The sequence below is a fragment of the Acipenser ruthenus genome, chromosome 14, assembly GCF_902713425.1.
Source record: "Acipenser ruthenus chromosome 14, fAciRut3.2 maternal haplotype, whole genome shotgun sequence".
NCBI classification, from domain to species: domain Eukaryota; kingdom Metazoa; phylum Chordata; class Actinopteri; order Acipenseriformes; family Acipenseridae; genus Acipenser; species Acipenser ruthenus.
In genome coordinates this window covers 2,056,517-2,071,859 of record NC_081202.1, presented here as the reverse complement: position 1 = coordinate 2,071,859, position 15,343 = coordinate 2,056,517, and the positions used below count along the sequence as shown (strand labels likewise).

General features: G+C 40.2%; 1 protein-coding gene across 4 annotated transcripts in view; it reads left to right on the top strand.

Moving 5' to 3' along the window:
- The window catches only part of LOC117419565 (protein shisa-like-1a), a 93,426-nt gene that overhangs the window by 40,906 nt on the left and 37,177 nt on the right, over nt 1-15,343 (top strand). Inside the window, exon 2 of one of the 4 annotated variants that reach the window (XM_058985538.1) lies at nt 10,587-10,682. The exons of 1 other annotated variant lie outside the window; for it this stretch is intronic. The gene's annotated coding sequence lies outside the window, so the exon portion shown is untranslated. Of the gene's footprint in view, nt 1-10,420; nt 10,683-15,343 lie in introns of those variants that run through there. 2 more of the 4 variants (XM_058985537.1, XM_058985540.1) reach the window with 2 other exon arrangements.

Genomic DNA, 15,343 nt, shown 5'->3' with positions numbered 1-15,343 from the left:
CGTCCTGCAAGTTAGTCAGGGAAATACCTGGTCAGTAAGCGCTCCAAACGGAGTTAGGTGTTTGTTTGTATTTTGTTTTATTTTTGTGTTTATTAAAATAATAGCGCGCTAGCGCTTGAAAACGCCATTTCTGTGTGCTGGGTCGTATTCTTAAAGGGGCAACAAACCCGAGTGGGTGCAAATCTTTTACAATATATATATATATATATATATATATATATATATATATTTATATTTGAGCTACAGCAGAGGCAAACCTATTTTTGCAATAAAACATTTTGACTGATTTTAGTTTTAATTTATGCCACGGTTGCTAAAATTGTTTATAATTCAGACGTGATATCTGTCTAAAGACATTGGATGAAGCTGCAGGGGGCCCCACATCTCAGAGGACTGTTCCAGAGACACCCTGGCTGTACCTGGAAGACAGCTGTTTGTGCCTGTGCTATTCTCCAAACGCTTCCTCCGCAAACAAGGCAAGAGAAGAGTGCAGAACGTTGAGAGAGCAGAGAGGCCATGTCAGCCACCCTGCTGTGGCTCAAACGAAAAGCACAGCTGCCTACAGCGTCAGCGCCAAGCAAGCCATGGCAACCTGGGTGAACCAATGCTGTCCATCTTCAAACACGTCTTGTGTGTGCGTGTGGGTTTCTCATGATCACAAGAGTAATCATGTGTAATTGCTGACTGATTGCATTCAGTATTCAGTAGCCCCCCCCCGCCTCCTTTTGCTTCCCTGATCAAACGAGCCTGCAGCAGCATATAATTGCGCTTTGAATACATTTACTGGAATATTGTGGTTTTATGCACAGGTGCTGGGGTAACATGGGTTGCTGCAGTGGCTTCTCTCTTGTAGACCAAGCCAACATTAACACTGACAGCTCATCAAACAGTGATCTGTCTGTCTCAGCTTGTTACTCCAGGTTCACACCGGGCACCAGGGCACAGATCAAGATCCCGTGTTTCCTTTTAATTGATTGATAGAGATTGTGGACGCTCAGCCCCATTTTATATTAACCTGCACGAGTATTGTGCAAATTAACCATGTAACCAGTAAACTTTGATAAACGGTATATTATTATGATGATGATGATGATGATGATGATGAAGATTTTTATTTAGTTGGGTTGGTTTGGGTTTCACAGAACATTTTGAATTTGGTCAGAACCAGGACAATCTGAAGCTCCAATATATGTGCCGATGTGTTCCTCGCTTGTCTATTACAAGATGCCATGAGCACAGTCTGTCAGTTCAGCTTCTCTTCTCCTGCACTACAAACAGTTTTCCTTTTTTAAATATGTTCTTAAAGGCTTTCTCTCCTTTTCAAGCACAAAGAACAGGAAATATCATACAATCTGCAGCCCTAAGCTGCATTCCCAGTGATCCAATTTACATGTTTCCAGTTATCCTCCCACACAGCTTCCAGAGGAAGCAAACTGACTGGATCTCCGAGCTGCAGATCCGAATAATCAGCTTTCTTTCTCCATGGCAACCGCGCCACCTCACAGACCGACGTGGAATTAATCTGCAGGACACCTCCACAGTCATTATTATTATTATTATTACACTATGTAACACAATTTTTGTTCCTGGGTAGTAAGTGTTATTTCCTAATTGCTTATGCCTCAAAAGTATAGAAAATGGCTATTATTCCCCACAAACTTTGCTTTTGTGACCAGGACAGTGATATTTTGAAATTTACCTATTTCCAATGAGAAAACGGCGAATTTGTGTCTTTTCGTTCACATAAAGTTAGAAAAAAACAACATATGAATCCAAATAAACATGTATTTATACTAAAGTAATACAAAAATGACTACAAAAGATTTAGAAGTGAGTAGTTTTTCGAGATTTACGATTATACTGTAAATCACTTTCACGAATCAGCCCCCAAATGTAGTCTCCCATCATGTTCTCGTTATACTGTCCTTGGTAGCGGCGTTCAAAGTCCAGTATATCCTGGTGGAAGCGCTCGCCTTGCTCCTCCGAGTACGCTCCCATGTTCTCCTTGAATTTATCAAGATGAGCATCAAGGATATGGACTTTGAGGGACATCCTACAGCCCATTGTGCCGTAGTTCTTCACCAGAGTCTCAACCAGCTCCACATAGTTTTCGGCCTTGTGATTGCCCAGGAAGCCCCGAACCACTGCGACAAAGCTGTTCCAAGCCGCTTTCTCCTTACTAGTGAGCTTCTTGGGGAATTCATTGCATTCCAGGATCTTCTTTATCTGTGGTCCGACGAAGACACCGGCTTTGACCTTTGCCTCAGACAGCTTAGGGAAGAAGTCTTGAAGGTACTTGAAGGCTGCCGACTCCTTATCTAGAGCTCTGACAAATTGTTTCATAAGGCCCAAATAAATGTGCAGTGGTAGCATCTGCACCTTCCGGGGGTCCACCAGTGGCTCCCACTTGACGTTGTTCCTCCCCACAGAGAATTCGGTCCGCTGTGGCCAGTCCCGCCTGTGGTAGTGCGCCTTGGTGTCCCTGCTGTCCCTGCTGTCCCAAAGGCAAAGATAGCAGGGAAACTTGGTAAAACCACCTTGGAGACCCATCAGGAATGCCACCATTTTGAAGTCTCCTATGACCTTGATGCCATCTCAGAAAAATGCAGATATGTATCCACTTAGGCAGCTGGAACTAAACTGAACTGGTGGGCTTAAGGCCCCTGTATTTATACTACTATTTATATTACTGGAAAGTTCTAGAAAGTTCTAGAAGTTACTCCAAGTTTACCCAGCACTGAATCTATATGGAATGTTCTGGAAAATAGGTAAATTTCAAAATATCACTGTCCTGGTCACAAAAGCAAAGTTTGTGGGGAATAATAGCCATTTTCTATACTTCTGAGGCATAAGCAATTAGGAAATAACACTTACTACCCAGGAACCAAAAAAAAAATTGTTACATGGTGTTATTATTATTATTATTATTATTATTATTATTATTATTATTATTATTATTATTATTATTATTAACAAGGATAAAAAGGAGAATAGTAATAATAGTCCTGCTAATAATAACAATATCAACAACAACAACAGAAAAACATTGTACGGTGTATGAAAACTCACAAACCCCTCCAACAAGAGGACTTTTCAAACAGTTTTAGGACATAAGGTAAACAGTTTAGTCCTTTAAAAAAAATAAACAAGGAAAACCTCTTTTAATTTTGCAAAACTAAATCCAATAAAAAAGCTATGTAATATAGTTGAAGGGCTCTGAAGCACAATGAGAACACTTTCCATTAAAAATAAACACTGCCCCTGGTGACTGTATATAGATGCTTTATGTAATCAACATAGAAAGGTTGCGACTGATAAATAATTTACTGATCTCTCATTATGCATTAATCCATTATGTATGTGACTGTATCAAAATGCGATTACAAGGGCAGTGCACTGCGAATGAACTGTCATTAATCCACAGTGATAAGTGTGTTGCTGTTGACTCTTACACAGTTATCATTAGGCAGAGTAATCAGCAATTGAATTAAAGGGATGGTTTATAGCGTCTTCATTTTTATTGTTTAATATCCTACAACGTGGGTTCACTATTATTCTCAGGCATTATTTCTGTTCAGATTATTATTTGCCAGGACTAATAACTGTTCCAGAAGAAAGGCCCTTTCCTAATAACTGTTCCAGAAGAAAGGCCCTTTCCTAATAACTGTTCCAGAAGAAAGGCCCTTTCCTAATAACTGTTCCAGAAGAAAGGCCCTTTCCTAATAACTGTTCCAGAAGAAAGGCCCTTTCCTAATAACTGTTAGAAAGGTCCTTTCCTAATAACTGTTCCAGAAGAAAGGCCCTTTCCTAATAACTGTTCCAGAAGAAAGGCCCTTTCCTAATAACTGTTCCAGAAGAAAGGCCCTTTCCTAATAACTGTTCCAGAAGAAAGGCCCTTTCCTAATAACTGTTCCAGAAGAAAGGCCCTTTCCTAATAACTGTTCCAGAAGAAAGACCCTTTCCTAATAACTGTTCCAGAAGAAAGGCCCTTTCCTAATAACTGTTCCAGAAGAAAGGTCCTTTCCTAATAACTGTTCCAGAAGAAAGGCCCTTTCTTCAACCACCCGTTCCCAAGATTCTTGTTCTCTTTCGCTAATTTGAACCAGATCACATAGTCGACTACACAAAGTGAACAGTAAAATCATATTTGTTTTATTAAAGTTGAATTCTCTTAAGTCCCCAGGCTCCATAAAGTATCAAATATAGACTTAGAGCCTGGGAGTCTGGGATACACTGGAATTAGAATGGAAACACATTAGTTTTTCATTAAATTCTGTCACCACACGTGCTCTACGATTAAAGGATTTATTTTAAATGTTGTGCAAGTAGTTCCCTGTTAAAAAGAAACTGAAAATTTGGAGTTGAGTTTTACACATGTACTGGCTGCATACTTCCTCTGGTTAACCCCTTGCTTTTACTGGTATGTTAAGAGCTGGTACCGCACATGGGAACGGGATTTTAAACTAGCACAGCTGTCAGGTTTGGATTAGCCGGGTATTGCTTTAGTTTCTCAGACGTCTCGTAAGATATCGACTGTATGGTTAAAGGTTATGTTTACAGCGTGGATCTGTTGTGATGTTTGCCTCTGTCTTGCGTGTCTGGTTTTGGCATGTTGCCGCACCTATAAATACATGCAGAATTTTAAATGACAGAATCTTTCAGGAATCCGGAACGTCATTATCTATGTGCCGCATTGGCCCGTAAACGCACGTAGCTACCCATGCTCGCACTTCATTCCCTAACTGAGCGCAGGACTGCTTAGCAATGATGTAGCCACCTACAGGAAGGATAGCAATGGTACAATGTTAACACATGAGCCGGAAATCCACGCAGTCACCCAATTCTATGAATGTGTGTTTAAACAATTCCTTAGAAAAGTTTACCACAGTATTTTTGCATGGTATTTTGCAGTTTTACCACAGTTTTTCCATGCTCATACTATGCATTTACCATGGTTTATCCTGGTTTGCCATGTTTTGTAATATGCTTTACAATCCATCACTGTTAAAGTGCTTTGTGATCCACTATGAAAGGCGCTATATCAAATAAAGATTGATTGATTGATTGATTATTTACAATGCTTACCTGTGCTTTACCATGCTTTCAGTGTGCTTTATTACACTTTGCTATGCTTTTACTATGAGAAACTTTTATAGTTATTTGATCCCAAGATTGACTGTGCTTGTTCAATTGCTGATATCACAGCTAGTATATTTCTGGTACAGTTTGTTATCATTATGTTTTAGGATCAGTTGATTTTATTCAGCGATATTTAATGTGATTCCATGAGCACAGCATCACTCAGGCTTTGCTTACTGCTTGTTCTATCCTAATTAAATAAGAGTTTATCTAAATTGCATGAACGTATCATTTACCAAATCATTTTTTCCAGCTAAAAGGTTAATTGAATTCAGACACTGTCTTTTCCAGGCAATGCCCTGGAGCCTGAGACATGCTGGGTGACTGTTGTGACATTCTCAAAATCCAGATTCATTTAGATACCGGGTACACACCAGCTCAGATATGTGGGATTGTTTAGATGGTAATTCCTTTCAAATAAACCAACGTTGTGGGGAAGAAAGATCATAATAATAATTAGAATTGATTCTCCAAATGAATCATGTAAAACATGTGTCATTTTCCTGGTCTTGGACAGACAGAACTCAAAATGATACTGCAGTAATTAACCTCTATAACCTCTATCACATCTTTAACCCTGTAATAAACACATATGTTAGCCAGCATTAATGTAGGCAGCCCTTTAAAAAACAGAACAGTACATTTCTGTATAATTGCAAACATTACAGTCCACACAGCGATACAGCTGACATGAGGCTGCACTACCTGCTGTAATTGAGCTTCTGCACTTGATTCAGGATGAAGTAAATTATACCTAGCACACTGTTCATACTCCAGTGACCTCCAGGGTACTCTGTAATGTGTTAAGAGTGTCTTTTCTATTATTAAGCCTATATAATGAAAATAGGAGGAGTCGCTGCTTACAGGGGTAACATTCAACAGCTTTAGCCTTTGAGCTGCTATTAGGAAAAACATAACTTACAGTAAAGATTAATCCACATGAAACTGCTTGGTATGAAAGACATTTATATTTGGTGGCTTTGCTGCTGTTCACGGTAATGTCTATCAGGTATTATATCATTCAGTCAGGTTGATGCACAGCAGTAGATACATTGGCATTGTCAGAACCAGGCAGAATTCAGCTTTTATTTTATTTACAGCCAATTTTGAGTAACTAAATCAAGTTTAAAGTTCCTGAAATCTTTTTGAACTGTTTCAGAGAGGGTTTATTTATGTTTTTCTCATTCAACCTGAAGGAATGTTTATAAAACACTCACAAAGAGTTTCAGTGTTTCTGTATGATTTTTCAGCTGTCATTTCTGAATGGTAGTTCCCTGCAATGGCGCTTCGTGGCTGGTGGATGGATCGGGCTCACATTTTAGAGGACTGCTCATCTAATTGTGATTAAACTTGGGCCTTAGCACTGGGTACAATTTCTTCAGGCTGCTAAGAGGGAGCCGGTACACCATGTCTTAGCTTCAGCAGGTTCCCGTTTCTGTCTCCCACACACAGGCAGTCATGGGGGGCTGCTCTTTATGTGATTAGAGGTAGTGCCTAGACGCCAGTGTGCTGACATCAGAGTGGGATTCCAGCCTTTTGAACTGCTAGCCTCCTGAAGGAATTCATGACAAATACAGCAGCTGCCCTGGCTACTGGGTGAAGACCATATCAATCCAATATCCATTAAACAAACAAACACGCACACACGCATACACGCACACACACGCACACACACATGCATACATGCGCACGCACACACACACGCACGCAGACGCGCACACACACACGCACGCATACATGCGCACACACAGACACACACACAAACACACACATACAGTATATATATATATATACATATATATATATATATATATATATATATATATATATATATATATATTGTGAATGATCTTCACTTCTTTGGGTTCTTTTTAGCACAATAACTGACTTTTAAGTGCTGCTGTGCACGTTTATTTTATACTAAATAAAGATAAACAAAACAAAATCCTAACTGCTTTTCAGAGCACTTACTAAACATTTGCAAATTCCCTAAACTAACCAAACTGGATGGATACGCCGTTTGCCAGTTAAAAAAAAAAAAATACATGTGTGTATTCACATAATTCGGAGGGTTTTGTATACCCCTTTATTGAAATGGATTACAAACCAAATCTCTTGGGATGTCTCCTTCTAAAGAGTGTTTTGGAAGGTAAAGTACACAAAGCAACTAGCTGGGGAGCAATCACTCTTTTAGTTAAAATATTTACACAGGAGAAGTGTGGTGAGCTAATCGCCTCGTTACCAGGGTTGCCTTGTATGTCGAAACATAAAAACACACATCCAGTAGATTGAAAACCAACATGCCAAAGTCACTGAATAATGAGAATGCAGTAATATCAATTATGGAGGAGTTGGTAGTTCATAGTGTGCACTGAACGTGACCGATAATCAAACACAGGTTAGGCTCTGAAGACCTGAGGCAAACCCCAGACACTAGGAGGTAAAGCATGCCAGCTCTAAGAAGCCCTTAGGGATCAGCTTTTGCAGAATCAACAGCCGTAGTGGAGAAATCCAGCTGATCACGGATTAGAGCTTCCTCTAATGAGGGTAATAAATTTACCTGTCTCGTCTGCAAGGAATGTGTGGGTTTTTTTTATTTTTTTTATGTGATCTGGATCATTGCACCCTTTAACAAAAACAAGGGCGTATTTTGTAAGTCTTCTTGTACAAGTTTTAGAAAACAACTTTCAGTCTTTTACAGCACAAAAAAAGAATACCCTAATACCCCGATAATTTCACCTTCAAGGAGTGAAGGAAACACTAGTTAAAAATATATATTAGTCTTAACATGCATTTGGCAAACATTCTATGACATTTGCTTGCATGTTCGTTCTTTATGAATAAGGACAGTAGGTCAGCCTCACAGTCACAGAACTGCATGCTACTGTTAGCGTAGGAACTATTACAAAATGGTAAGTGCATTGTAACTGCATATTAGTTAATGTGAATCACTGTTTGCCTCGAATTCCAGCGAGTGCCAGTACACGAGGCCATGTGGAAGGTAGATGTGTGAATTCCCCTGAGCTCCCTGGGAGCATGTGTGAGGGGGAAGCTAGCAGGTGCTGGCTTCAGGGAAGCCTGTGGCTGCTACAGCCCTGCTGTGCACCACAGGCAGCCTCTGGACAAAAGAAGCAAAAACTGCAAACAGTAGGACCCTCCAATGAGAATTCCCTTCTCCTTCTCCTCCACACAATATACAGTCCTTACATGAGGGTGGGTTTCCCTGGTAATTCTTGGAGGTCTCCATCAGTCTGAGCTGTATTAAGCAATACACTGCCATCAGGCATCACGACAGCTCCAGTGCCTGATCGTAGCTCATAAAAAGCTGGGCATGAACTGCAGACCTCACATTCCCCAAGAGCTGTCTTAACCACTGTACAAATATCCAGGCCCGTCAAGAGAAATCAGGGGTCTCGTTACATCATGTTGGTTGGGGACCCCACCACCTCCCATCCCCCCATCGTATTTGTAGATTTAAACAGAACAAAAATCTAAATGGATTTTATTAATCAGTTTTAATCTGACTTAAAGATATCTGAAACAAAAGGGCAGGTTAAATAATTCAGAGGGGTATCTTCCTGACACACTAACCAGTCATCAGCTTTTTGAGTGATTAATAGGTAGTTACAGGTTTGAAATATCGCCTCAAAAAATGTTTTAGTTTTTTTTCTTCAAGTTCCGATTAGCACATTTGCTGTCAATCAGATCTGTAGAAAGTTTTCAATTATTATTTTATCATGTAAATTAAAATAAAAAAATCTTGTACTTTTTGGAGGGCACCCTGAGCTCAGTTGTGCCCAGCCCCAACCCCCCCCCCCCCCCCCCCTCTCGTCAGCACCTGGCTTCCTGGAGCACAGCTTTCCTGCAGTGTCACATTGCTGACCCTCACACCACCTGCCACTCAGTCCTGGGCTTTTCACAGACAGCAGCTGCAAAATGTGACAAATTGCGGAAAATTGCGTAGTGGTTTAATCACGTACACTGATATCTGCTGGGCTAGTCAATACCACTAAATTAATTTAACTTGTGATCTATAACCCAGCATCCAGAGATGAAAAGAATGAAAAGCTAATGAATTAGCCTGCTGCATTGGTCACTAGCAGTCAAGAGACGTCATAATCCCCCTTTAAAAAATCTATATGAAAAGGAAAAATGAACATTAAATAGAAAAGTATGAACTCCATTTAGAGAGTATGCATAGAACACAGATATAAGGTATGCTGAGTGGGTGGGGAGGCCTCATTTAGCAGGGATTCATTCATCTGAATGCTGGGTACAGATATGTATAATGTAGTAGTGTTGTCTAGTCTATGTTTTAATAAATCATTTATTGCATGAGTTTCCTGACTGAAATCAGGAAAACAGAAACCCTGGGGAATTCATTTACAACAGCAGCTTATCTGCCTATCTGTCTATCAGTGAATGGCATTCTCTTGGCATTTACATACACTTGTTCTGTATTTGTTTCAGCGTTAGAGGGGTTTAACGGAACTCAAACTGGATGTGTGACGTCTCAAATGTAAAATCATTGGTGACATTTCCATATGGAATTTCACAGTTGAGGGTGATGAACATGAATAAAGATTTCATGTGCTAGAGGATCTTGTGTGTGTTTTTCAGTGTTATTAAAATATGGAGAAAAAATCTCATAGAACTCAGAATTGCAGGATATGTGTAAGGACACAATTGTATCAGAAAAGGGTTAATGTCAGGGTTAGGGCTAGGATTCAGCTTATATCATGCACTTTTTTAAAAAACATTAAGTACTTTGTAACTATGCATAATAACATTGTAATGATGTGTAAGTGCACATGTATTTACTATGTAAATACACAGTAATTAGATACACTTAATGTAAAGTATCTTTTGTTACTTGGTTCTTTTTTAAAAGCTGCTGTAAGACTAGCGGCACCATAATTAAATATGTATTAGATTGCATACTTGTAAAATAATTTGTCTATATTTTAAAAGGGAGACATTATCTGACCTCAAAACAAATACGAGATTATTCCCTGGCAGGTAAAAGTTAGCATGTTTCCCTGACACAATACCTAATTTAGTCACATGTGCCTGACCCAGGAAAGCAAAGAGGATAGCCAAGGAAAGAAAGAATGTGTTTCAGTTAAAGAGGCAGTCTAATTGCTCTGATACTTCTTTGCTGTCAGTGTCTATGGAACAGCAATATCTCTCATTAGTGCTGCAGCTATTGACCTCGTGGCTCCAGCTACTGGAAAAGTGCCAGATCTCAATCAAACAAGAGGAACACACACCCTCACACACTCGCACTCGCACGCACACACGCACACACACACACACACACACACAGGCGCACAGGACAGTCCACAGTACCTCTCGCGCTCTCTGTCTGCATGGATGTTGTGTTGGGCACTCTGGAGGATGCTGCTGATTTAAACACCTGATCCTGCCTCCTCTGATCTGGATTACAGATGCTGATCACTGTATTTGCCTGTGCTGAAGCTCTGTGAATGGTTTATCAACAGGGGAGTGATTGACTGAGGGAAGTTCCCCCAGCTTTCCTAGAGGTGAGTGTGCAGACCTGGTTTAATAATTTTTCTCCAGAAGGCACTGAACTTTATTTCCTTTCTTTGGAGGTTTTTGTTTGTTTGTTTTTTTGTTTGTTTTGTTTTTACTGCAAATGGTTTTCTTACTGCAGACTACAGTAACACTTAAAACAGTAGCAAATGGCAGCATGTCTCCGATTACAGTTACTGCTTCTTCGTAGTTAACTGACAGTAGCTGCTGATGACAAACAGCAGCTTTTTTAACATGCATGATCCACTGGCGTTTTACACTGTGATGTTTTGCATGTAAAGCCGGTTTGAGGCAAGGAGTGTAAAGAATGTCATCACTATAACTAAATCAGTCATTTCTTGACCTCCTGTTTCATCGTAATGTAGTGTCTGGTGAGGAATGTGTTTGTCATTTACATTATTGATCCAGCTGCGTAATGAATTCTCACTAAAATAAGGGTGAGCTGCTGCGTACAGAACTATTTTACAGTCTCAGTTTATAATTAGAACCTGTGCCATGTCTTTGAATTTACTGAGGGCTACAAAATATAACACACTTGAAATCAAAGGGATTATTATGCATAATAAAACCATTCTCAATTCAAAAGATTTGAATTGAGAATAGAGTTTATCGTCTAGCCTCAGTGGCTTCCTTAGCCTTTTTATTATTAAATTCAATTATAAGTGTATCTGTCAATCAATGCATGATGAAACATAAGCAGTTACATGAATGAAAGTTTCTACTTATAAGTACTTATCATTGTGGTGTGAGAAGAGAATACATGCACACAAAAAATATCTCGTTCACGCTATACCATTGCAGCTAACATGTAGCGTTTCCAGCATAGTGGGTGCTATGTTTATCCATTTAGAAGTGAATTAATCCACTGCTATGATATAGAAATGTATTATAACATACTGCACATTATATGTTATGCTGACACTGGTTCACCTGGTCTCTTGCTATAGCAGTATAATAATAATAATATCTTTATTTTTATATAGCGCCTTTCTTAGTGGACCACCATCACAAAGCGCTTTACAGAGGTAGGCTGTGAACTGTGCATTATATGCAGAGTCACTTACAATAGGACATTGATTTAACATAGAATCTACAGGGTGGAGCACAAGGAGGTTAAGTGACTTGCTCAGGGTCACACAGTGAGTCAGTCAGTGGCAGAAGTGGGATTTGAACCAATAACCTTCTGGTCACAAGCCCTGGACTTTAACCACTGGACCACACTGCCTCCTGAATTAATTATATACCCTGGTGTAGGGTTGGAGTACTGGTGTAAATGAATATTGGTTCCCATGAATATTTGTACCCCCAGTGGAGGGGACTAGATGGTACAAGTTTAGTGTTTGGGTTAGGGTTAGGGAAAGTGGTCTTAAAAACAAATATTTGTACCTTGGGGAACACATATTCTCTGACACTGGACGAACCGTGATAATAATGGGTGCTGATTGAAGAGGTCTGAGGGCCCTCTGTCTGCTGAGTGCTGTATACAGCAGGGATTTCATACAGTTCCTGACTCTTCACATTGGAATCTGTGAATAGACAGGCCACTCCGAGCTATTAGTTCCCTGCCATTAGTGCTGCACCGTAGACACAAGAACTACTGTAATGTTGGGATTTGGAAAATGGTTTTGGTCTTTCATTAATTCATTCTTAATCATGTGGAATGAACCAAAAGCATGAAGGGTAGCAAAAATAGTGAGCAGCGCTGTGCACCAGCCTGGTCTTTAACACCTATAACAGCCTGTATTGTACCCTGAGCTGCACATAGTAACCAGCTCTCCTTAGAAATGATTGCTCTCTGGGTTTGCTATGACATTGCATTGGATTGCCACTGTCAATTGGTTTGTACAATTGTGATATCACCGGTATGCCAAACTCCGAAAATCTTTCTGCTAAACCATCGCAACTGTCCTTGTGCTAACAGTGTTCCTTTGTACTAAACCATGTCCTGTAAGTAAAATAAACTGTCCTGTATCTCTGTCATACCCTCCCCATCTCCGCTTTTCATGTTCACCTATAGAACATGTTCCCATAGAAACCACATGAAATTAGTTTCTCAGAGATTGATAGATATGACAATTAATACTTAAAAAACAGACCTTGGCAAGTAAAAAGTATGTTTATAAAGTGAGACAAACTGGTTGGTATATACTGGAGCTGCACATGTACTTGAAAGCAACGTTTGTTGTAAATTGTAAGCCATTGTAATGGCAAGGGATAATAACTCAATATTGGAATGCCACGTCTCCCAATGCAGGAAGTCTGGTAAGTCTGGTCCTATTAGAGTCAGGCTCACAAGCACTGAGGATGAATGTGCAGCCCTTGTTTACTACACTAATGCCCTGGTCTAACAAGAAGATGAAGCTTACCTATTAGAGTGTGTGGTGTGGTACTGCAGTAATGGATCTGTTGTTTACGTTATGCACTGTATGTAATGCACTGAGCAGTACTGTCTTGAGTAACAGCACTATCAGACCCCACTCTGTTTCAGTACACAAGACCAAATCCAGACAAGGGAAAAGTGAACAAATGAAGCTACTTACTCCTTTAAGGTAGTGAGCGGTTGTTCAAACGAGTTCTTCTTCAAATACATTTGAGAGTGACTCGAGTATCACAAGGAGGAGACTGACAAATCTGTCAGTACATTTTAAACCCTGTTCTGTGCACCTCATTGCAGAAATAAGAACGCTAGCATTATTTGTATTTGTGGGACATGTATGTCCCATGTAAACCTTTAAGCAGTGAGGTATATAGTAGCCCTGCAGGTGTACAGCACTGCATGTAATCCCCCTGCTGTGTTCTGAAGCCCACTGGATCCTATCAACAGGGCCTGCTTGCCTGGCCTCCGTACAAAATGGAGAGATCTGGCTGGGTGTCACAGCTTTGTGCTTTAGGCTTTCTCACAATCAGTTCTAGCAGGAACAGGCATAGTGCCTTGTGTATAAGAGTGTAATCACACTACAGTATGTACTGCAAAGTAGCCCAGGGTTCTTCTATTTTCAGCGTTGTCGAGAGAAGGGCAGGTGGTTGGCAATGCTCTGTGCAGTCACACAGGGATTATAACAGAGAGGCTTAGTGTTCTGGGTGCTTTCGTGGACAAGATTTCAGAAAAACGTATCCATTATTTTTTGTATTGGTCCTAAAGGCTAAACAATGATTTTGTTTGTCCCCTTTATTTTACTAGTTATAGAGTTATATTACTTATCCAGGGCGACTTACAATCGCAAGCAAATACAAATACATTCAAGTGTTACAATACGAATAATACAATAAGAGCAAGAAATACAATAACTTTTTTTTTCAAGTGTGACAAACCACAATTCAATAATACAGCAGATAATAGTGAAAGTTACATCAGGATATGATTAAATAGTGATAGTTACATCAGGATATGATTAAGTACAAAATACTACAGGTTAAACACTTAGCAGATTACAATATTCTGAAGTACAGGATTAAATGTAGTAAAATAGGGGCTGATAAGAGCAAAATAAAGCACATTTACATGAAGGGTGATAGTGTCCCAGGATACAAACAGAGGAGTTCTACAGGTGCTGTTTGAAGAGGTGAGTCTTAAGGAGGCGCCGGAATGTGGTCAGGGACTGGGCAGTCCTGACATCTGTAGGAAGGTCGTTCCACCACTGCAGAGCAAGGGTGGAGAAGGAGCGGGCTCGGGAGGCAGGGGAGCGTAGCGGAGGTAGAGCCAGTCTTCTAGTGCAGGCGGAGCGGAGAGGTCAAGTGGGGGTGTAGGGAGAGATGAGGGTCTGGAGGTAGCTGGGTGCAGTCTGGTCAAGGCATTATATACAGGTTGCACGTTATATATAGATGAAGCGCACAATATACTTAGGCTATAGTATACTACACAGTATACAGTATATCGGGGTGTTCTGAAACAACAGCATACTGTGCTGCAGTGGTTTGCGTTCTACAAACAATGCTCATGTGTGCATTATAAACGGTGCGTGCTTTATTTTCAAAAGCTGCTTTCCAAAGTTTCAATCTGTGCTGCTTTTCAGAAGTCTTCACTGCAGGTTCCGGGCACAGGAAGCCTGGTAACAGCTCCTGTTAAAGTCAGACTCACAGAGGGCCGTGTGCTCTTCGTTCAGTGCAGCTTGTTTGCTGTGGTATGAAGTGGGAAGTGGTGAGGAAAGACACAGAGATGGTCACAAGACCGTGACGAGCAGAAGCAATTACAGGATAATATCTAAAGCCTTTTTATACTCAAGAATAACAATTCATTTACAGCCCTAAAGCATGTGCACTGCTTGTGCTGACTGCTGTACAATGTGATCTCACTTGTACATTCAGTACACACACAGTGGCAAACAGATAAGGACATATTTGAAAAAATAAATGATACCAGGGACTTTACACTATCTAAGATCAACATCTTCTTAATATTGAATCTTTTACCAGTTTAATACCCTATTGTGTGAGTTCTGTGTCGTTGTCTATTGCTGTTTCAATTTAGCTCATGGCCAGGCTTCCAACTTAAAGTCCTTTCTCAACCGCTTCGGAGCTCCTAGTAGGGTGACTTCTCCGAATTAACAAATGGAAAATCACTACACAAAACCACAGTTTAAATAAGAACATATTTATAACACATAGATGGGTACTGTATAAAGTATGCTTGATCCTGTTCCCAGGACAACAG